General features: G+C 36.0%; 1 long non-coding RNA gene across 5 annotated transcripts; it reads left to right on the plus strand.

Annotated features, from left to right (window-relative positions):
- Window positions 8,849-24,403, plus strand: LOC104722295. Of its 5 annotated transcripts, none has more exons than XR_757175.2 (9): window positions 8,849-9,110; window positions 9,307-9,396; window positions 9,462-9,709; window positions 9,792-9,879; window positions 16,824-16,898; window positions 17,435-17,479; window positions 19,778-19,855; window positions 20,065-20,277; window positions 20,840-21,420. It is a non-coding gene; the product is annotated as an uncharacterized LOC104722295 (long non-coding RNA). The 5 variants fall into 5 exon arrangements; XR_002034835.1 differs by lacking the exon at window positions 20,840-21,420 and having other exon boundaries at window positions 9,462-9,544; window positions 9,632-9,709; window positions 20,065-20,168; XR_757179.2 differs by lacking the exons at window positions 20,065-20,277; window positions 20,840-21,420 and adding an exon at window positions 24,167-24,403.

Below are 24,958 nucleotides of genomic sequence, written 5' to 3' on the forward strand. Positions count from 1 at the left end.
CCATCCTGGTCCGAATGCTTTATCTGATATAGCCATGACTTGAAAAAAAAGACATGTATTTGACGTTATATACAAGACATTTGATATATAATATGACGCTGTTAAAACTAGAGACAAAGTATACAAAATTTGTGTGTACGGAAAAAATCATATATTAAAATAATTACAGAATTATACAACTTCACAATACTGAAATTAATATTGTTTCCTCGAATAGATAAATACAAAGACTTCATACTGAACAATAGATATATAATAACAATTTTATCAATACGGTACGCAGATCATACCTCCTCTATTTTTTGTTCGTCATTTCTTAATGTAAGAGGTCCTTGCGTATGCGCTCCTCCATCCGTTGTGTTGATAACAACTTTCTTCAATAGTTGAACGTCACTCTCAAAGTTACCCATCCTACTCTTTATACCTTGAAGTTTGTACACAACTTCCGCTATTGCTCTAGAAAACGGTATCTGAATATTATCCATTTTCGCCCCTAGTGTTTCAACCATAGTAAATAACCTTCCACTACCATCTTCACCCTGCACACCTGACTGCTTATCTCCAGACGCCTTCTCTGCTGAACATTTGTCCCCAACACTTTCTTTCTGCTCCTTCGCATTTTTGGGGACATTACTGATGCTGGTTGGGGCTGTTTCAACGAAATCATCATCACTTACCCCTGCAACAGGTTACCTCCTCTCCCTCTTCTTCGTATGTTCCCCCTTCCTTTTTTTTACACAATCCCATTCTCTTTCGTCCACTTCGCCATTGATCACGTCTAACAGCAGATTATCCAGTTTCTTCTTCAAACCTTCCCCTACACCATACACAGAATACTGTCCTGGCCAATCTGGATATATGAACTCCAAAGGTTTAGGTACCAAATGTTTCACCTGAAACTGCATTTCAGATACCATAACTTTTAATATGCTATCTAAAAGGAAAAATGCAGACAAATAATGTATACGTAAATTGAAGGCATACCTCCCCATTATTAAGGAGTTTGCTCCCGGATATGAAGGCTTCAAATCCTTCATTGGCCTCCCTCCTCTCCACCTTAATAGAGGCAAAACTACACCTTCTCTTACATGCCCATAGCTAGCCCCCAACACCTTCACGCTCTCAAATGTCCATATCAGCAATACATGGACACATCCATGTAGGGTATAAGCATTGTTACGTAACCCAAGGACTTTGATGGAATCAACTAAACTCTTGAATCCAACCCTACCCCATTGAAAACTATCAAATGCTTTTTCATTCAACGCCCTTTTTGCGTATTCTAGAGGTATCCTACTGTTCCTTGATAAACCAAGCACTCCAACATGCACAAGATACAACCGAACAATCTGCGTCTTCATTTTATCAGACCACCCACGGCAGCTTCTCAAACCGTCAACTAGCTCCTGCCAGTTGGGTCCATTAAAAGCTTTCACCTTTAAAGCCGCCCATAAAGGTGTATGATCGACTTCACACTCTGTTTCATCAATCTTCTCACAATTCAAACCACTAATTTCTTCATATTAACATAGAGAGAACCTTAGCGGCTTTCCTCCAACCAAAAACCATACCTCCGATGGAATGTCTGTTGCCAATTGATTGGACAATAGATAATGAATGGTCTTCCCACAAGGTAGTTGGATTCGTACACCTCATCACCAACGAAGCCTTTCAAACCAGCTAGATTAGACAAACTACAATCGTGGTGCATGCTTCTCATCGCCAGTGGAAAATTACCATCCGGATACAGCCTTCTTGGATACCTCTTCGCATCATTGCTTGACACCATAACTACGAGAGAATACAAAATCATTAGTTTGGTTATTAATTCAAATATCACAAAACATCTGTTGCTTAGATTAGAAACAAAACAACATGAAGTCTCACAAAAATCTTTCAGAAAAGAGAGTTCAAAAGAATACAGAAAACGAACATGAATATCGTCATAAGTAACCTTTCACAAAATACAACGCCTACTATGAAATACTCAAACTCTTTCTAAACAGTAAACAATCGAGACTAAACCACGATATAGAAATTTACTTCACAGCAGATCGCTATATTTCCCTCCTCCTCAACTTCAAACCACCTCGCCGTTAACTCGGCGTCCGCCCGTGGTCCACCAGCCAAACGTACTCCACACAGATTCTGTCCACGCCGCACGCTTTCCAAATAGTTTCAAAAAATAGCCGATCTCAACCCAAATTCCGTAAGACAAACAACACAAAGATTCAAGGGATCGATTCCTGCTTTTAGTGGAATTCTCTATTTATTTTCCCCTTTTAAGATCTTGGTTTGAAAAGAAAATGGCATACACCGTAATAAAACACACAACCCTGGTTCATGTGTGATTTGAAAACTTTTATGTGTTGTTTGAGTAAGTCAAAAATCTAAACATGTTAGTCTAGTAATAAACCTACTTATACGTAATATTCTAGGTAATTTCCCTTAAATTAACTCGTCTTTTACACCATTTCCAATGAGTTTCCCTATTTTTTCTTTTATAATAGAGAATCACTATAATAAAGATGAGTTTTACCCCAATAGTTTTCTCTATTTAATCTTCTATAAAAGAATACTCTAAATATATATTATTTTTATTTTACAATTAACACCTTTTATTTATAAAAATTACAAACTAATCAATCTTACTTTAAATTTTGTAACACTTTTATAAAATTATCTTTTACAAATCGTAGTCTCAATATTTTAGAATAAATATTTATATTTAAATTTATATTATTAGTTCTTAAAAATACATATTTTATTTATTTTAGTCATAAATAAAAGAAGTTAAAGATTAAGAGGACTACTTCGTAAATAAAATAGTTCGTCTTTATTATTTTTTTTTTGTCATCATTTAATTGACAAGGCCCGATTCATAGCCAAGCCCTACTACGCGGGATAACGCGACTTAGTGGAGTCGAACTCCAGTGGAATCGGTCGCAGAGGAGGTGCTGTAATCACTTGACTAAAGACACTTCCCCAGTTCATCTTTATTTATAGAGGAAAAAATAAAGTTCCTCTAAAAATAGAGAAAAATAGCAATCTCTATTATAAAGATGAAAATAGAGTACCATTGAAGCAAAAGTTACTCTATAATAGAGTACCAGGGACTCATCCACGGTACAGCGCGGGGGAATATTTGGTTATGTTTTAGCGGATAATAATATGTAAGATGTTATGGTATCTCTTTACTATTATAATTTAGGTTCATTCTATTTACTACTGATGCCAAAATCACAATAAAATAGAGCAAACTCACTTTACATTGTGAGATCTTATTATTTGGTACATAATTGTTTGAAACCGGTTGTATACAATTGAAAGGACCTAGTGAGTGAAATATATAATAAAACAACATATAAAAATAATGAATTAATCTCACTAGGTCCTTTCAATTGTTTTATTATATATTTCACTCACTAGATCTTATTATTTGGTACAGACCAATATCTCCTAGTTCTGGTGCCTGTGAAATATTCCTCCCAGATCTGTTGCCATGGACCCAGAAAATAATCAAACGAGTCCCCTACCAGTCGAGGGTGAGATTGACTCCAACATCCCGGGAAACTACTCCGCGCTTCCGCTTGTCCCTCCGGTTAACTGTCACCTTTGCTCCGGTGTCAAGAAGCCGAGTCGTTTAACAAATGAAACCCTATTCGAAGTGGGCCAGAGAGTATTGTTTAGGTTATTGGGCCTAACAAATGATTTTTGGAAGATGGACCAGTATTTGATCACGGTGAATATAGGCCAAATTTTGTCTTCCACGTTATTGGGACAGTGTGGTGTTTCTTTGCTAATGGACCTATTGAAAAGGTCTTCATATTTTCTTCTTAGTGAAGTGTATCTAGCAGTAAAGGCTACATTTCTTAGTTGCAATTTTAGTACGGTGGGGTTTTTTTCTCCCTCCGGAACCAACTTATGAGAACAATAGCATGGAATTGTCAAGGAGCGAGAGCTAAAGAGACTTCTCGTCGACTGGGAGAGATGTATCGTATGTACTCACCAGGTTTCATGTTTTTATCTGAGACCAAGAACGATAAGACGTTTCTGCAATCTTTGCAAGTTGATTTAGGTTTTGACAACCTCCAACTGTTGAGCCTGAAGGTACAAGTGGAGGGTTAGCCCTTTTCTATTCGAAAGACTATCCGGTTAGGTTCTTGTTGTTAGATGATCGATTGATCGACATCGAAACAATCATTAATGGAAACCGAGTTTTTATGACTTTTATCTATGATGACCTTGTCCCTGCAAACCGTGGATATGTGTGGGAAAGACTAATGCGTATCGGAGTTTCTAGATCCGAACCTTGGTTCATCATTGTAGATTTTAACAAAATAACAGGGAATCATGAAAAACGAGGGGGTAAAAAAAGATCGGAGTCCTCCTTTCTACCTTTCCGTGCTATGATCGATTTCATGTGGTTTCATAGATTTTCCTTATCAAGGAAATCAATTTTCATGGATTGGCCAACTGTCAAATGGTAAGATTCGATGTCGCTTGGACAGAGCCATGGGAAACGAGGAATGGCACAATATTTTTCCCACACTAATGTGGAGTATATGAAGATGTGGGGTTCGGATCATCGTCCCCTCCTTGCGTCAATTCAATCACGTCCAAAAAAGTTTGTGAAAAAATTCATGTTCGATAAGAGATGGATTGATAAGCCTGGCTTTAAAGAAGCGGTGCTAGATGGATGGGGAGACGATGATGCCTCGAGGGAGCGAACCATCAGGAAAAAATCCAAAATTGCAAAAGGGCTATCTCCTTGTGGAAGAAAAATAATCAAACTAACTCAGAAAAACTGATCAAGGATCTCCAAGATAAGATTGATAAGACCTTCGAAGATGATCAAGCATTGTCGGAAACACTCCTGAACCTTAAATGGCAACTCTATGCGGCTTATAGGGAGGAGGAAGCATTCTGGCACCAAAAAAGCAGAGAACTTTGGCTTGCTGAAGGAGATAGAAATACAAAATTTTTCCATGCCTCCACAAAACAAAGGAGAGCAAGGAACAAGATCACAGGCATCCTTAATCAATTGGGAGTTTGGATTGATACAGAAGAGGGAATAGAAAAAGTAGCGGTGGAGTATTTCAGCATCTCTTCTCTTCCTCGAATGCGAGTGACCCTACTTTGGCCATCAAGGATGTACCGACACTAGTCACACCCACAATGAATGAGTATTTGACGAGAGAAGTTTCAGAAGAGGAAGTCAGAAGAGCCTTGTTCTCCCTGAACCCGGAAAAAGCTCCAAGTCCGGATGGGATGACAGCCTTATTCTTTCAAAAATTCTGGGAAACTATAAAGGGTGATCTCATCAATATGGTGAAGAATTTCTTTAGCTCTGGTATATTTGATGGCAAATTAAATGAAATAAATATATGTTTGATCCCGAAAGGAGAACGACCTCGCGAAATGTCAAAATTTCGCCCTATTAGCCTCTGTAAAGTAAGCTATAAGGTGATTTCAAAAATTCTGAGCTTACGTCTAAAGAGGTTTTTACCGGACCTTATATCCGAGACTCAATCTGCCTTTGTGGTAGGAGGGTTAATCACAGATAATATCCTTATCGCTCAAGAAAATTTCCACGCCCTTCGTTCCAACGAGGCCAACCGCAAAAAGTTTCTGGCAATTAAGACAGACATGAGCAAAGCTTATGATAGGGTGGAATGGAACTTTCTGAGAGCACTATGGAAAAAATGGGATTTGATCAAATGTGGGTGGGATGGATAATGCAATGCATCACCTCTGTATCCTACAGAATTTTGATCAATGGGGACCCGAAAGGATGGATCAGGCCAACTTGTGGGATACGTCAAGGGGACCCAATCTCTCCGTACCTGTTCATTCTTTGTACAAAGGCCCTAATAGCACATATTAGGAATGCAGAACAAGAGGGAAAGATCCAAGGATTACGCATCTCAAATGCAAGTCCTCGGGTTTCCCATCTACTTATTGCCAATGATAGTTTATTCTTCTGCAAAGTTGAACCTGATCAATGTAAGGCAATTATTGACATAATCCGCTTTTATGGCGAGGCATCAGGACAGGAAATCAATTTCTCCAAATCCTCGATTATGTTTGGAACCGAGGTTCCACCTCTCATACGACAAGAGATCAAATCTATTGTAGGGATATCCCAAGAAGGAGGCATGGGAACTTATTTGGGCCTCCCGGAGAAGATCCATGGGTCGAAGGCACAAGTCTTCTCTTTTGTGAGGGATAGACTCCATAAGAAGGTAAACTTATGGACCTCAAAATCCCTATCTAAGGAGGGCAAGGACTGATAAAATCAGTGGCACAAGCAATTCCGACATATGTGATGTCATGTTTTCTCTTACCAAAAGCTATATGCTCAAAATTAAGTAGTGCGATTGCCAATTTCTGGTGGAGCAACAAAGCTGAAACTAAAGGATTACATTGGATATCATGGGAACAGATGTGTAATGATACTTCGGAAGGCGGGCTAGGATTCCGAACACTAGAAGAGTTCAATCTTGCCTTGTTGGCAAAGCAGCTATGGAGGCTACTACATTACCCAGATTCCCTCCTTAGTCGAGTCCTCAAAGGGAGATACTACCGCTATTGTAGCCCATTAGAGATACAAGTTTCAAATAGACCATCTTACGGTTGGAGGAGTATGTTGGCGGCAAAACAGGTTCTATCGTATGGCATTCGGAAGACTATTAGTTCGGGATTCAACACGTGCATTTGGACTGAGCCATGGATCCCAGATTCACCGGCTCGACCACCAGAAGGGCTTACAAATGAGAGAAACCCCTTGATTTGTGTTAACACTTTGATTGATTTTAACACAAAAACGTGGAAATTGGAGCGTCTTCGGGAACTCTTCCCCCCTAAAGAAATTGCCCTTATCTTGGGGATCAAACCGAGTTTAAAAGCCTCGAGAGACGGATAATCCTGGACCTTGACAAAGTCAGGGAATTATACCGTTAAGTCTGGATATGAAGCCACGAGAGCTATCTCTCGTCCTGCTGGCGACCTCCCTGTTCAGGGTCCTAGTGTTACAACACTTAAGGCGCAAGCATGGAAGTTAAAAACATCACGAAAGCTGAAGCACTTCGTGTGGCAATGTGTGTATGGATGCTTGGCTGTATGCCAACGCTTACATTATCGCCATATTGGCAGAGACAAGGGTTGCCCTAGATGTGGAGCAGAGGNCACCAGAAGGGCTTACAAATGAGAGAAACCCCTTGATTTGTGTTAACACTTTGATTGATTTTAACACAAAAACGTGGAAATTGGAGCGTCTTCGGGAACTCTTCCCCCCGAAAGAAATTACCCTTATCTTGGGGATCAAACCGAGTTTAAAAGCCTCGAGAGACGGATATTCCTGGACCTTGACAAAGTCAGGGAATTATACCGTTAAGTCTGGATATGAAGCCGCGAGAGCTATCTCTCGCCCTACTGGCGACCTCCCTGTTCAGGGTCCTAGTGTTACAACACTTAAGGCGCAAGCATGGAAGTTAAAAATATCACGAAATCTGAAGCACTTCGTGTGGCAATGTGTGTCTGGATGCTTGGCTGTATGCCAACGCTTACATTATCGTCATATTGGCAGAGATAAGGGTTGCCCTAGATGTGGAGCAGAGGAGGAAACCATCAATCATATGTTATTCGAATGCCCTCCAGCATGCCAAGTGTGGGCCTTATCGACCATCCCCTCCCATCCTTTGGTGTTCCCTTCACCTTCCCTATATAGTAACCTTGACTTTCTATATGGGAGAGATAAAGATTTTGGTAATCTCGAAGAACACTTGAGGCCATTTTCTTGGATGATGTGGTACATATGGAAGGCACGAAACAAGAAAGTGTTTGAAAATATTTCTGAGCCTCCGCAAGACACACTAGAAAAAGCTATCAAAGAAGAAAGTGCATGGAGAAAAGCCAACACTAAAGACCTTTGCCTGGGCTAGAGGAAGCAAAGATATCTCCGCCTCCACTCCCACAGGACGCCCTTGTTTGCTTTATTGATGGATCTTGGCACTCAAACATGGATTGGAGCGGACATGGCTGGATTGCATCCATTGGGGATAAGACAATGAATTTGGGGTTAGAAGGATCGAAGAGAAGTCTCTCCCCTTTACATGCAGAGTTAGATACTCTCATTTGGGCTATGGAGTGTCTGTTGACCTTGGATTTTTATAGAGCACTATTTGCGACGGATTGCTTGGACCTACTAACAATGACATCCAATATAGAAGATTGACCGAATTTTTCATCAGAATTGAAGAATTTTATTCACTTCAGAGAGCGATTTGTCAATTTTAGCATTAGATATATTCCTAGAGAGGACAATATCCCTGCTGATAAACTTGCGAAATGTGCAAGAGCACGAGATTTCTGTTTTTCCCATATAAGCACATCGGTACCTTCTTGGCTCTCTCACGAAAAGAATCTCTTCCGGTAACTTAATATATGGGGTTGTTTTGACAAAAAAAAAAATAGTAATGAATTAATAAATTTAAGAATACGTAGTTGTATACCATGAATGTGCTTACCATATTGTATACCCATAATTTTAAGTACAATATTGGTTTTTAATAGTGTAATATATACTTCGTTCAAACAAAAAAAAATAGTGTAATATATATGTATATGACTTATAATCATCCGTTATTGAAAATGTCTTTTAAATTTTAAGTATCATAATTTGGGTAATCAATTGTTCTCTAAACTCTTTAAAATTGGGTTTGGGTCTAATTTTCAAGATATTTCTAGATTTGGGCTTCTTTGGCCTTTTTGTAAAATTTTGTAATTTTTAATATCAAATCTCGTTAGCTGGTCAATTTGCCATTTTTAATAAAAATCTTCGATCCAACAAACAAAATACACGACTTCAACTTCACCCCTTCATCTCCATTTCATCAACCTTAGATACCTAAGTTACAGGGTTTCGAAAAAATCGCTACTTATTCAATTTCTCAAATCCTTTTCCTAAATCTGTCAAATCCTAAATGTTTACACAACCAATTAGTCGAAGCAATTCTTTGGGTTTATGGGGTTGTCTAATGTTTCAATCGGATTGATTCAGTTTCGCCCAATCGGTTTTCATTGTTCAATTAATCAACTGAATTGCGTGGGTAAGTTGATTTTTAATCCGGGTTGCTTCTGATTATATAGTTTCGATTTCATAGATCTATACTCTTTCTCTACTGTTATATATGTACCCCATTCAGATTTGGAAAGTTTCAGTCCATGTTTGAGCACAGCCACCCACTCTATATATTTCCAGTATTTCGTTTATGATTAATTTGTTGTCCTTTACATTTTATGCAGTACATGTGCCAGAAATTAGAATGAGACCGAAGCATATATATCAAGACATCATAGTTTCAGTGAGATAAGTTGTGGTTTACCAAAAAATATGTGAGTTTCTTTTATTTTGAGGAATGTAAACGTTAGTATTTAATTTGGTTTCAAATGAACTGCAGGATATGTAATGAGACGTAGTGCAAAAAATCTAATAGCGCAACCGAAGCATATATATCAAGACATCATATTATCAGTCAGATAAGTTGTGATTTACATAAAACATATTAGATTCTTTTATTTTGAAGAATATAAACGTTCTTGTTTAATTTTGCATCTCATTGAACTGCAGGATATCCAATGAGATGTCATTTGATTGTACACCAGTTTATTACAATAGAGTATATGTTTCGAAGGGAGAAACTGGAAGGTTAGTTTGTAAGCTTCAGTGTTAGAATACGTAAAGTTGGAACAATTTGAAATATACTGAGCAGATTTTGTTTTTTTATCAGTTCAATACCAGGACAGGGTTTAACGTATATTAGAGGATCACTTAGTAATCAGAGAGATACAGTTATCTAGCTGTTTTCATACATGAAGGTATGTCCTAATAATTTGAATTAATCTTACTTTTTCACTTAATATTCTTCCTTTCGTTGCTTGATAATCATAGATTAGAAAACATATACTGAAACTTATGCTCTGTGATGACTACTCATTATTTGTATAGGTAGCTAAAAACTAATTATATGAACAATAAATAAAAGTTTTTTTTTCTAATTTATTATAACTTGAACATGATAAGGAAACAAAGGAATAGAGAAATAAATTGAAACGAACAGAAAATATTAAAAAACTAAAACACCAATACTTCAATCTTGTATTAATCCTCTTGCCAAACATGCTTCCTTGTATGATGGATATAAAACTCCATAAGTCCTTAAATCTTCATCACTTTTTGGTCCTTTCAGAAAACGGAAACGAAGTTTAAGGGATAAATTTCCATTAAACTTACTTGAAATAGAAGTAGTTCTTTGACTGGTCACTATTCTCTTCCTCCTTTGGAAGCATTCTCCTCTAGGATCCCAAATGTAAAATGCAGGTAGCTCCTCGAAAGTAAATTGTCTTGCAACTTCACAATTAAGGTTTTGATCAAACCAAGCCTTTAGTATAGGATCTTCCAAATTTTTTCCCGTTTCCGGCGTAGTCATATTGAGAGAGAATTGGTAATTTGATATTTTTTTTGTAAATACGACGTTTGTGCTCAATGAGTTAACTATGAAGTAAGCTAAATATATAGGTGGTGAAATTTAGGGTTTTTGAGATTGTTATCGTTTCTTATGTGATCTGATTTGTTATCTTTCCTATATCGTAGTCCAGAATATTCTCAAATAACTAATATAGGTCATTCATGGGAACTGGTAATATCTTCAAAATCAATGCTTTTTTCTTTTTTTTTGGAAAAGTGATTTGGTTAAATATTATACTTATTTATTATCTTTCATATATCTTAGTCCATAATATTCTCAAATAACTAATATAGGTCATTCATGGGAACTGGTAAATCTTCAAAATCAATACTTTTTTCTTGTTTTTTGGAAAACTGATTTGGTTAAATATTATACTTATAGTACGTACAGATTATAATGTTAACCTTTTAAAAATAGTTTTCAACGTGTAATATTATTAGACTGTACAAATTTAAATTATTCGAGAGAAAGTAACCATTTTATGAAAATTTAATAACATAATTTTTTTTCGTAAACTTGTTTTGAGATTGTTTTAAATATTGGACGTTTAAAACATAAAATTTTGAAAAGTAAACTTGTTTCTTTTGTTCTACTAAAGTTTGTATGTTTATAAACAAAATTTGTTTTCTTTTGTGTAATATTTGTATATTAAGCAATACCATCGTTGCAAAATTGATTGTTTGATTGAAAACCAAAAACGAAAGAAAATTAAATGTCAAACACAGTAAACAATATCATAAATTTTATAAATTCTGGAAAACCTCCTTGAAGACGACGTTCATTGTCTGCCTCTGAATCTCACATTCCTTGTCAACAATTTGAACTTTCAAACCTTTCTTAGAAGTCACCCTAGATAGTGCCACATACAACTGCCCATGTGAGAAAACAGGTCTTGGCAGAAATAAACCAACTTCGTTCAATGATTGTCCCTGAATTTTATTGATTGTCATAGCAAAAGCAAGAGCTATAGGGAATTGCCTACGCCGCATCTTGAATGGTAGCTTGGTATCAAATGGCTCGATAAATGTCTGCGAAATCAAGACTAAATCACCACTTCTGTCTCCTGTGATAACCATCGCCTCTATAACATGATCAGCCATTTGTGTTATCTGAAATCTTGTTCCATTACATAATCCACCTTTAGGGTCTAGATTTCTCAGCAACATAATTGGAGCCCCGACCTTTAAACGCAAATTATGATGTGGTAGTCCTGAAATCTTAATACTGTTTAAGAAGTCAGGAGTGAATATTGGATTGTCTGCTGAGTCTAAATCAGTTGGATCAATACTATCACAACTCATATAGCTTTTTTCTTCACCTGAAACAGTAAACGAAAGTAATAATTAGTTGTTTCAAATTTCCTTAAGTTTAAGTTTGCTTTAGTTGATCTAATTACTTTCTGTGCTATGAAAATTGAAAGGGTCGTAAAATAAAACCTGGTAACTTCTCAAGCATGATTTGATTTATGGTATTTACGTCATCATTTCTGGGTGCTAAAATAGCTCTCTCCTGAAATAACTTTGGATCCTTCTTCGTTTGCAACAAATCAAGATCCCCATATACAGCTCTGCTGATTGCTTCTATAGGATCATCAACATCTGTAATTAAAAATTCTGCCGGGATATAAATTAGAGCCTCTCCATCATTGACTTCTCCAACTTTCCCGTCACCCATATCCAAGATCCAGTTTGAAAACTCCTCAATATCCTTTGCTTCATCAGCAGTTAGATTGTTGCTTAGAAGATGCATGTTCTTCGTTAGTTTTAACACCTTGCAATGTTCCCATAGATAAGATGCATTCAGGGATGACATAACTATTTCAGCTCGTCCTGCACCATTAATAACAAGCAGTATTTGTCTGAAATCTCCTCCAAAAACGACAACTTTACCACCAAACGGTTTCTTCAGCCATTTACCAATAACATCATTCAGACTCCTGTCCAAATTCTCAAAACAATACTTGCTCATCATTGGAGCTTCATCCCATATAATAAGGGAAGCGGCATCCATTAGATTTGCAACCTCATCATTTGGAGACATGTTACATGATGTACTATCATCAGGAGTAATCTTCATCCGAAACCTGGAATGTGCAGTCTTACCACCATGAAGTAAAAGCGAGGCAATCCCACTTGATGCTGTATTAATCACAATCATTCCCCTAGACCTAACAGCTGAAGATAAAGTCTTCCAGATGAATGTTTTACATGTACCACCAGATCCATACACGAAAAACACTCCACCTTTATCATTCAACACCGCATTCAGAATCTCATCGCAAATTCCTTTTTGCTCCAAAGTTAACATCCGGACCCATTCATCATGTTTTCTTTTCTCATCCTCTCGGTTGTATTTCATTTCTTCCACAATCAAATGATTGGAATTGTCAATAGTTTCTCTTGACGGCTGCGGCATCTTTTCAATAGTAGATAGTGACCCACCATTTTCATCAACATTAGCTTCTCTATTTCAATCAAAGTATAGTTCCTTTTATCTGCATCTGTTAAGTTTAAATATGCACAGTGGAAAATTTATTAATAGTTAGAATTACTAATCCACAAAATTAATAGTCAGTTTTCTCAAATTTTAGTTCTGGAAATTAACCCTATAAGAAAAAATAAAAACAAACCTGGATTGTTATATTCTTCTCTTTTCATCATTTCAATGTCTTCAGAAAGATGTATCCATGTCTGTTCCCAAACATGTTCTGGTTGTGATAGACATTCTGACAATATCATGTTTGCAAAAAGATTTCGTAGTTGAGGACCAAAACACCATTGCGCTGCATCTACAATACTATCTATGAAGATATGATCATCATCTAGAATACCACGAGCAAAACATGCTTCTTTGTACGTTTTATAAACCACACCTTTGTATGTTTTTAAATCTTCAAACGATTTAGGACCACGTACTATATTTAGGAGGATTCTCATGAAATACTCAGGTTCCATCTTTCTGGGAACATAGTCAATCCTACCAAGTGAGAAACCTCTCTTCCTATCATTCCATTGCTTCTTCTTACCCTGCCAAGTAAAGTGAGCTGGTATCTCTGCATAAAGATACTGATTTGCAGAAGGATTGACAGTATTCAAGTAGAACCAAGCTGTCAATTGTGAATCCTCATTAACCGACTTTTCCAATACTTCGTCTATGTCAGCGTTCACCTTAAAATAACATGGTTTTTTCCCTTCTACGTGGAATGAAAGTCTTTGAACTGGAGTTGTCCTGTACTGGATTGGAAACTTGAAGATTCGCCAAATAGCTTCAGATGCTGACACATACCTATCAAAATATTTATGTTATTAAGAAACCATATTTTTTAAAAAGATCTTTCAAAAAAATGCAAATTAAATTTTCAATTCTTCGAATACCTGCAGTCAAAGTAGTCTTTAACTTCATTTTTCTTCTTCTGAGTCTGAGTGGATTTAGCAACATTCCCTGTAGAGGATGATGCACTTTTATTAACTGGTTCCACCACCACAGCTACACGATCTGATCCCTTGCTAATGTACTTGAACAAATATTTGATAGAGCCTGTCTGGTTGCACCATTCAACATTGATGTGAGCATTGTATCTTAGACACAACTTCTCATTATAGGGAACTACATATCTGTTATCACACTTGAAACGACCCTTTTCAACAAAATTTGTTCCACGACGTCTCCTATATATTGGATAACCATCTTTCCCAACTTTTGTAATCTCCGCATGTGCTTTTGGATACATTTTTGAACATTTACCATCGACCATACATGGTGAATTCGTGTTTGCGGCTCCACAAGGTCCATGAATCATGGAATCTTTTATGATTTCATAGAGCTCAGGCTTTGAATCCTTATCTGGAATTTCTGCACAAATAATCTTATTGATATCATCTGCCGTAGGTAGTTTACTTTTTTTGTCCATAAACAAAAGTATATGAACATGCGGCAACCCTCTTTTCTGAAACTCCACCGTATACATAGCTGTCCCAAATCGAAAAATTAGTTAGATGTCAAACAATTAACATAAGCTTGAACCATGTAAGATGCTATTAATAAATTGAAATTACATGCAACAGTTTTCCCAAGTAGCCTTTTTGTCTCAAATCAAACATCAGAGAATCAAGCTTGATCTTGAATATTCGGCATATTATATCAGGTCTATCATTCGCTGTGAGGCCACGGGCTTTTACATACCTTGTAATCTCTGGCCACTTTGGATTACATGTAAATGTAATAAAGAGGTCAGGAAACCCATAATGTTTGCATATAGCCATAGCATCATAGTAGCTTTGAACCATATATCTAGGACCCCCAGTGAAAGAAGTAGGAATTGAAATTGGATTCCCTTGCTCACCCATGTTTTTCACCTCTGAATCAGCTGCTTTTTTTACAGCGGTGTAATTCTGACATCTTAGCTTAGACTGATTGACCTTAATATATTTCAATCTGTTTGACTCTATTGCTGAGTACTCATCAACTACATACTGTTGGAACAATCTCCTAAATAATAGTAGTGTATGAGACTCAGAAGCTCTATCTTGAATCCGGTATGCAAACCATTGTCGTATACTAATACATTTTATCTTCTTAGTCTTGGTTTTGTCTGTGTATCCCTTTTGTATTCCCGGTCTGAAACCATCTTCCCCATAAATATGAATAAAAGGATACTGCAACGCCAAATAGGAAGGATGAATTTTGCTGATTCTCTGTAACAGCCCTGTGCTTTTTTCCTGAAGAATAATATCACGCTCTGGCATTTCCTTAACAAAATCTCCTGGTATAAGCGCAGCTATCTCTGAAACTGTTGGATTAGTGTAATTCTGGCCATCCAACCCAACACGATCACTGACTATCCTCATATGAAATGTTTGGTCGGCATCACTTGCAAATCTATCTCTAGCTGCCCTAAAATGTGCTACGTAAGGATTAACTGCATCCAACATCTTGATTAATGGCTCAATTATATCCTTTCTCAAGTTTTTTTTGCCACCTGTTGTACTGTTGTTCTTTGATTTGCTGCATGGAAGGATGAAAATGTTACAAACGATTGAATAAACAGTCGATTATTTTTTTCAAAAAGCTGAGAGAACTTTGCATAATCATTTTCTTTTGGCTTCATACTACCAATAAGATGGTAATTCGCTCCTTGAAGCTGGAACATGTTTGGTCCCTTTCCTTGATGTACAGTTCTATCTACTTTTCCTCCTAGAGAAGTCATTGCAAAAACCAATGCATAACCCCTACTATTGTTTTGGAAATGCCTGCTTATTCTATATGTACCAATAAGAAGTTTATTAATAATATCTGGAGATTTTTTGAAAATGGGGAGTTTTACAGTTCCTTGTAGACAACAGAGGGAGAATATAGGATTATTGGTATTACTCCTCTTGTTAAGCCTCTCATCATACCACAAGAATGCACCACAATACTGACACGTATAGTCTGGGTCACCATGATCTAAATATTCTGCAAACATGAACCATTTGATTTAATCGGATTATATTAAATAGCTCCAATTATTAGCATTATCAATAATCTCTCATATTACCTGTTTTGACATGGTTTTTTCGATTCATTCTTCCTTTAGTCGTAGGTGTTGTCTTTTTTGTAATTGAGACCTCCATTTCACACATCTCAAATTGTTCATCATCATGAGAGATGCACTCATTGGAGATATCTTCATCACTGCTAGTAAAATAATAAGACTGCTCCTCATCATAAACAGATTCATCTGCATTTTGAAGTTTACATGAGCATTAAAGAAACAACTATATTTTGACTGCTGTTTTGTTATGATAGTAACAACTATACCATCAGATGAGCAACTCCAAATAGTTTCATTAAATTCCTCTTCTAAATTTCTTGGTTGCACAGTTGTATTATCATTTGATGAATGAGATAATACATTGACAAACCAACCAGACATATATGCTGAATGATCATCATTATCTGCATAATTCAGAATATTAGTAACAGACCATTTAAACAGAATAGTTAACCAAGTAAATGGCTTTGGTGAGTTATACTCACAATTTGCTTTCTTCTTGACAGACGTTTGTTCTTTCTTGTAAACATTATCTCTTCTAAAAGCAGTTAGTCTGTTTTTGGCTCTTTCGAACATGGCACCAGAAGATTGACTATAGGGTCCAGTCCTAACATTACTATTAGAAGTAGATCCATGATAGACATTCTCTGTATCTGTGAAAATTCCATTACAATAGATTCAAATTGTATTTTATTGAAATTGAAGCTGTTCGATTTATTTATAAATGAAGGATTGAAACTAATGTAATCATAACTTACCAGATTGTGGACCAAAAGTGCGGGATGAAGATTTCTGTTGAGTTGGCGGTGCATGAGATTGCGGATGGCTTTGTATTGGTAAGTTTGTAATATCCTTCAAAACTCGTGCAAAAACTGATTTCAGTGCAATAGTAGAACTCCCAGTACTTTGATTCTCGTTGGTAAGTACACTGGATGGAGTGTTTGTTGGCAAAATTCTATTCCTCTTTGGAGTGTTTTGACTATGTTCACCCAAGTTTGGTTGCTCAGGTCTCTTTTTCATATCTCAAAGCTTTGATAGTAAGTCGGCACTGCTCAAGTTGCAGAATTTTTGCTCGAAGTGAATCACTTTATGCATACATACATAGTAGTTGAAATCCTTACTAATAATAATTTGTAATCAAGTTATGATCTTCTCATAATGGTTAGCATAAATTTAGGACTTCGGATATTTTATTGGTCATATATATTTGGTCATATATAGAAGGGTTTAAGTAGGCTGTGATATCTCTTTCGCAATGGTCGTTTTTTGTTACTTAAATAAAATGTGAATATGTGTTTTTTAATCCTTTATAGCATAGTATGGTTTAAAATTCTTCCTAATATTTTTTGATATGGTTTGTAATATTTTGAAGGTATTAGTCTGGTGAAGGTCCTCTGTACTTTATCTCGTCAATAAGGTAGCTCACTAATCTCTATACTTTTTATTTTTCGTTGATCAATTTTAAAATGCAATTGGAAATAAATAATACTTTTTTGGTCTTCATGAGAAAATCAGAAATAAATATAGTGAGATTACAACTCTTGAACATGGTTATTCAACTGTAAATTTGATAACAAACTATTAAACATGGTTATTCCGTTTATTAAATTAAAGAATAAACTATTAAACATTGTTAGTCCGTATATACCATTAGTATAGATATATCAAATCACGAAGCTTACTTTATTTCATATAGCATAAAAATTTAAAATAATCCGAAAACAAATCAAATCCAAAAGCCAAAATAAAAAAATACTGAAGTTCAAAGGAAACAATAGATAAAAAGCATGTAATAGTCCTATAAAGCTTTCGTGAACACAACAATAAAAGTGTCTTCTAGCCACTGCCTACATCTGCATCTTCAAGAGCACCTTTGATTGAGCAATACACATTTTCTTCGTAGAAGAGGAATGATCAGAACTATCACCAGAAACATAATCTTTCCTCTTGGAAGATGGAGTAGTGGTAGGTGTTGATAATGAATCAATTTGTTCAGCATTGTTGGTTAGCATTAGCGTTTCCTAACATAATATTCGAACAAATATGTTAACTTAAATGTAAATACAATTCAAAACTATTTAGGAGTAGAAATTAAAAAACACATTATAATTTATGATACCTGATCCAAACTCACAATAGTTGATAAATCATCGACACCTTGAGATGGCTCGATGGAGTCAGCTTTCTCCGAACCAAGACCAACATATGCATGAGCAACCTTGTAAACATCACTTCCGTCTTTGATGTTAGGCTTCGCAATAGTCACTACAAATTGGAAAGTCTTGCCAACCAAATCTTTCAATCCTTGAGGGATTTTTGTTGGATTTTGGATCTTCATATGAAAGAAAAGAATTATATTGTATTATTTGGTTCTGTATAGTTAACTACATAGGTAAATATATTATACCTCATCTAAATGTCCTTCTAGTAACTGGAGAGAAGACTGGTGGATTAGCATTTTAGCTTCTTTCTCAAACAGCACACACTTAATCTGAGCAGTTGAATCCATTACGCACACAATCAACCTAAACCTATAAGACAGAATTTTTGTCCCAAGATGGATTAGCTCACGTAATTATTAAAAGGTTATTAATAAATTGCAATGTGTTTACCTTGGTTCAACTTTAGTAATATTTTCACTGCAACCACCGCACCAAAACAATGTTTTTTTGTCTTTTCTAACAACCTCATTGTCAACTTTTGGGACCTTGTACACTGTCGCATTACACTTAAGACAGACAAAATAATACCACGCAAACTCGGTGTCGATTGCATAGATTGAGCAAAAATTTCTAAATTTTCCTTCCTACAAAATGCATATGAGTTTAGAAAGTAATGAATGTAGTGGTTAATTATAATTAAATAATATAATTTTGAAATAACTATTTACCTCATTGTACTCAATGATTTTGGAGATTGTCTTTTTCTCGTAGTGTCTAGAGATGTCAGCCTTCCGCTGAACAGCTTGCACCTCCATAGGAACAGCTTGTTTGATTGTCAAGGCAAGGCCATCTTCCGGAAGACTGATAATCAAAATAAACTCATTAAAACCACGAAAAACTGATATATTAATAATAGTTTACATGGTTTCCAATTGGAAGATGTTCATTACTTACTTTTCACGAAACTGAACAATTTCAGGTAAGTCCGGATTAATTGCCAGTAATGACATATCATAAGCATTGGACACTGATCTTTGCCCTAACATACAAAATTATTTAAGGTAGTGAATAAAATATTATCGAAAATGAATTGAAAACATGTGAACACTATTTACCTTTGAAAGAATTGATCTTAGCAAAACGCAAAAGACAAATCATCATAGTCTGTCTATTATTTGCGCAAGCTGCTAAGATTCTGTCGGCAAGAACACCCCAAAGTGTACATGACAGAAGCTCATCGCTACATATAGTAGAGTAAAGTTTTAAATGACGAACAACTAATAGTATTACACGTTATAGATTTGTAGTAATTAAAATTACGGTGTGTCCCTGAGTTCAAGGTCAACTTTCTGTTTGTCTTTGTTGTCGACTTGGTAGATCTTCAGTTCACCGACATTGACAACTTAACCAACTATATCTGTAGAATTGCAATGTTCATAAAACAGTGTATGATAAACAATCAATATATTAGTATTTAAATAAGAAACAGACTTACCAACTAAAATGTTCTCATTCAAACCAGCTTTGTCACTAACGTCTCCAAAATTGACCAGTTTCAGGAATATGTCATCAGTCAACAACGGACATGGCACGATGGAGGTCGTGTTGATCATAGTCATACGATAAACATGGTTCGTAACTCTGAATTTTCCCACTGATTTAGTCAATGAGAAAGTATCAATGATTACCCAGTTTCCATTGTTGATCAGTCTTTGGAATTTTCCCCATTGTGGTTTCTTTAGCGTTGCATGAATGAGGGTACCCTTGTTTTAAAAGAAAGAGTTAAAATAAATAAAAAAACAATAAACATATCAATATATTTGTATAAAATGAAATGCAGGAAAGTTCAGAAATGTTGCAGAAATATCAGCTAAGACCATTTCTATAGTCTCTCCAGTAAAGGCCGTGTATTGCTTCCAAGAATGAATAATTTTAACTTGAATTCTCCAGCCTGTTTTGAATGGTTTGATTGTTAGTAAATCTATGAAAAGAGAAACATTTTCGGCAGCCATTGGAGAAGGTTTGCTAGAAAAGAGAGGAATGAAGCTTTAAGGTATGGTGAATAGGCTCTTGAATAATACAGTTATATTTATAGGAAGGATGAACTTATGAACATTTTAGGGTATATTCTCCAAATATTCTCCAAATATATATTTACCATAAACATAAACGTAGTGATATTGTTCATGATTTCTATCTTTTTTTGTTAGATTGTAGAGATTGTATAGCATACTGATTGGCTGATTTTTCGTTAAATCTTTAATTATTGATTGATTTCTACTAGACATCGATTAGGAAATCTAAAGAGCAGTTATGTTTGTTTTCCAAATATGCAACCGAGATAGATATATCTTTACTATATTGATAGGTATCTCTTTATTATATTGATGCGGTTGTATAGCGAGATTTCTGGATTAGAATTTGTTATCTCTTTAATATATTGATGCGATTGTATAGCGAGATTTCTGGATTAGAATATAGTGAGAGACAGGTAAATTAATATTGGAAAATCTTTTTACTATATTGATGAGATTTCTCCTCCAACATTTATGGAAAACAACATGGTTCTTATCTAATCTCGTTGTTAAATGTGTTTGGTATGTTAAATGTCTTAGGTATATGTCGTTGGTATATTCGAAGCCCAAATTCGTTGGTATGTTATTTGTTGGTGGCCCATATTTGAAACCGATATGAATTCAAGTAGATCCGATTTAGGAATTCCGGGTATGTTTAGAAAAATAACCCGATTGAAGGAACACTAAAGTCAAATATGCCCTTTTCGGTGATGGTTTCATTTGTTGGCGTCAGGGGTAGTTTTGTCCGATGGTAAAGTTGTACTTCTCTTTTACTATAATAGGGATAGAGACAAAAATAGAGGACCATTAGAGATGCCCTTAGGTGAAAGAAAACTGAGAAAAAAGAGAGAAGATAAGATTTGGAGACTAAGGGAGGAGACCAAATTAAGAATTAGGTTTTCGTTTTTTTTTTTAACTCTTCAGTTTCTAAGTTTTTTTTTTATTCTAATAAATTAAGAAAACAAATTAATTTTTTCATTATTTTAGTAATTTTTATTACAATCTGCTACATCTTGTCTTGTGTGCACTTGTGCTACAACAAGTCGTGTCTCTAAATTTGTAGCAAATTTGCTTCAATTTGTCTTTGTTATTATTTGTGATTTTATAACAGAGATGAACTATTTTATTTACAAAGTAGTCCTCTTAATCATTAACTTCTTTTATTTATTACCAAAATAAAAGGATCTCCTACTACAAAATCTATAATCTAAATTATTTGTAACAATAGAGATGAACTACTACAAAATCAATAGAGATGAACTACTATTTTTGTCACTAATTTGTAACTATTTGTAGTTAATATTTGTTATTATTTTATTTGTAGCAAAAAAACGTAGCTATATGATCATAATTTAATAGTGTATGATGGATGTTGCCGCTCCGACAGGACTTATAGACTTTATAGGGTGAAACAAAATAGTAGCAGGGGGCTTGTAATCCACATAGACACAATGTAGAAGTGTTAAACTAAATAGAAAATATTTATCCAATGACAAAGCAGCGATGAACAAATTCAGAATCGATTCAAATATTTATGCAATGACAAAGCAGCGATGAACAAATTCAAAATCGATTCAAATATTTATAAAGTTCTATAAACATTTAAAAAGATTTTTAAAACATTTTTAAAATCGTGAAATGACTTTAGTGCAGTACTCAGTGATAAGTCCAATTGTAGAAACATCATCACACCAGAGATCAAGTTTTTTCATTCCTACAAATGCAGGAATTTGGCTAATGGGCCGGCCTGTCTAATGGTTGACAAAAAAAAACATTTTGTAAACCTTTTTAAAAATATATACAAAATTTTTACACACATATAAAGGTAGTTTGTATACATTTTTATAAGCTTATACATATATTTAGATAAATAGCATTTTTTTTGTCAACCAAACACTATTATAAAAGACTCCCAAAGTTGACAGCTCAAACAGGAAAAAAAGAGTTTACAAAAAAAAAACATAAAGTAAATATCTAGACGACCGAACGAGATAGTCCTCCTTCAAATTCGATGAACGGGGGTATCTTGGACAAGGAGAAAGAGGAAAGTAGCTGATGGAAATCATTATTGATTGTGATCTGATCGGTCTGTCCGAACAAGGAAATCACTAAGGCCGAATCGTGATATGTCTTATGGGTAGAGATGAGGCCCTGATAGCTTAAGGAAGCCCAAGAGAAGGATCTTGAAGGCATCATATAGCCGTTAGAAGATAAGGTTCGAAGAGATCACATGTTGGTTTCACTTAAGGAAACCTTGATACATTGCTATCATCATTGGGGTCAACCCTATCTCTCTCTTTATGTCTCTATCACCAAGTTGTATTACGATTAAGGAAGTAGCCTGGTTTATTTCGCTATTTAAAGGCTCTAGCCTACATTCTAAGATTCATTCTAATAGAATCTCACTTTTCTCTCATTATTCTCTTTGTTCATCACAAACTCTCAACCCTATTACATCTATCAATTCCGCTTAAACTAACATGGTATCAGAGCAAGTTTTTTGATTCATTACTCTCTAAACTTTGCTAATCTTCTACTATACCGTGAAATTTCTTAAATCTCTTAAATATCTAGCCTACTCTCTCCAAAACTTTTTTTTAATCTCTTTCACGCCACCTCACTTCATGGAGACTGCAAAGCCGATTGTTACTCCTGAGGTACTCAAAGGTGCGAACTATCTTTTGTGGAAAACAACCACAAAGACCGCTCTTAGTGGCCGGGGGCTATGGATTCACGTTGAAACGGACCAGCTTCCCAAGAAAGCCAACAAAGAAGACGGCAAAGAAGAAAAGGAAGAAAACAAGGAAGCTGATCTGGAAAAAGAAGTCAAGTGGTTCCAAGAAGATCAGACTGTGCTTGCCATTCTTCAACATTCGCATGACGCACCCATCTTAGAAGCCTATTCCTATTGCGAGACGGCAAAAGAGCTATGGGACACGCTGGCGAACGTGTAAGGGAATGTGACTAACCTAACCCGTGTGTTTGAAGTCAAGAAGGCTATCAATAGCCTACATCAAGAAGACTTGGAGTTCACCAAGCACTTTGGAAAGTTTCGGTCACTATGGGCCAAACTTGAGATGCTCCGACCAAGCACCATTGATCCGGCAATTCTGAATGAAAGGAAAGAGCAGGACAAAGTCTTTGGCTTGCTTCTCACCCCCAACCCGGCGTTCAACGACCTCATCAAGCATATACTATGGGGTGATAAGCTCCCTACACTCGAGGATGTTTGTGCTCAAGTTCAAAAGGAACAAGGTTCTTGGTCTCTTTAGTGGCAAAGGAGAACTTGTTACGGCTAACAAAGGGGTCTATAGACATGAGGAGAGGAAGACAATGGTGTGCGACCATTGTAAGAAAAGAGGACATGTGAAGGATAAGTGTTGGGTTCTTCTTCCTCACCTCAAGCCGGCCAAGTTCAAAGCTAATATCTCTCACGAAGGAACAAGCGGCCAAGGGACCGGTACAGCTAACCAAGGGGAGATAACAGCGATGGCGGCCTCTTATGGAGACTTGGTGAGAAAGTCTGACCTGGAGGCTATTATCTGGTCCATTGCAGCCCTAAAAGAATCCGGTAACACCTTCCTTGCTTCTAAACCGAGTAAAACTCTTGTCATTGACTCGGGGGCTTCTCATCACATGATTAGTAACCCGAGTCTACTTGACAATATAGAACCTGCCCTAGGAAACGTTGTTATTGCTAATGGAGACAAGATTCCAATAAAGGGTTTAGGCACCTTAAATTTGTTTGAAAAGAACTCTAAAGCTTTTTATATGCCAACATTTACCTCTAATCTTTTGTCGGTAAAGAAGGCGACTAATGACTTGAATTGTTACACTATTTTTGGTCCTAACTCTATTCATTTTCAGGATATTAAGACCGGAAAGATTCTTGGGGAAGGAAATGCTAATGGGGATCTCTATACGCTAGAGAAAAATTCTTCATGTCCTTCTACTTCGATTTCTCTTACTTCTTGTCTTGCGTCTAATAAAAACGCTTTGTGGCATGCTAGACTAGGCAACCCTCACTCTTGTGCTCTTGAGTTGTTATTCCCGAATGTCTCTTTTCATAGTTCTAGTTGTGAGTCTTGTATTCTTGGAAAACATTGTAGAACTATTTTTCCTAAGTCCTCTACCATTTATGAGCATTGTTTTGATTTGGTACATTCTGATGTGTGGACATCTCCATGCTTGTCTAGAGATAACAACAAGTATTTTGTGACATTTATTGATGAAAAGTCTAAATATACTTGGATAACATTGTTACCTTCGAAAGACCGCGTGTTTGATGCATTTATCAACTTTTAAAACTATGTTTCTAACCACTTTAATGCTAAGATCAAGGTATTGAGATCAGACAATGGCGGGGAATACACAAGTCACAAACTCAAAGAACATTTATCTAAGCATGGCATCCTACAACAAACAAGCTGTCCCTACACACCTCAGCAAAATGGTGTGGCTGAAAGGAAGAACAGACATCTTATGGAGGTCACCAGATCGATGATGTTTCATATGAATGTCCCTAAGAGATTTTAGGGCGACACAGTGATGACGGCATTCTATCTTATCAATCGCACACCAACTAAGATTCTAAATGACTTAACTCCATTTGAAATTCTTACCAAGGCTAAACCATCACTAGATCACTTACGAGTGTTT

Source organism: Camelina sativa, chromosome 2 (genome assembly GCF_000633955.1).
Source record: "Camelina sativa cultivar DH55 chromosome 2, Cs, whole genome shotgun sequence".
NCBI lineage: Eukaryota > Viridiplantae > Streptophyta > Magnoliopsida > Brassicales > Brassicaceae > Camelina > Camelina sativa.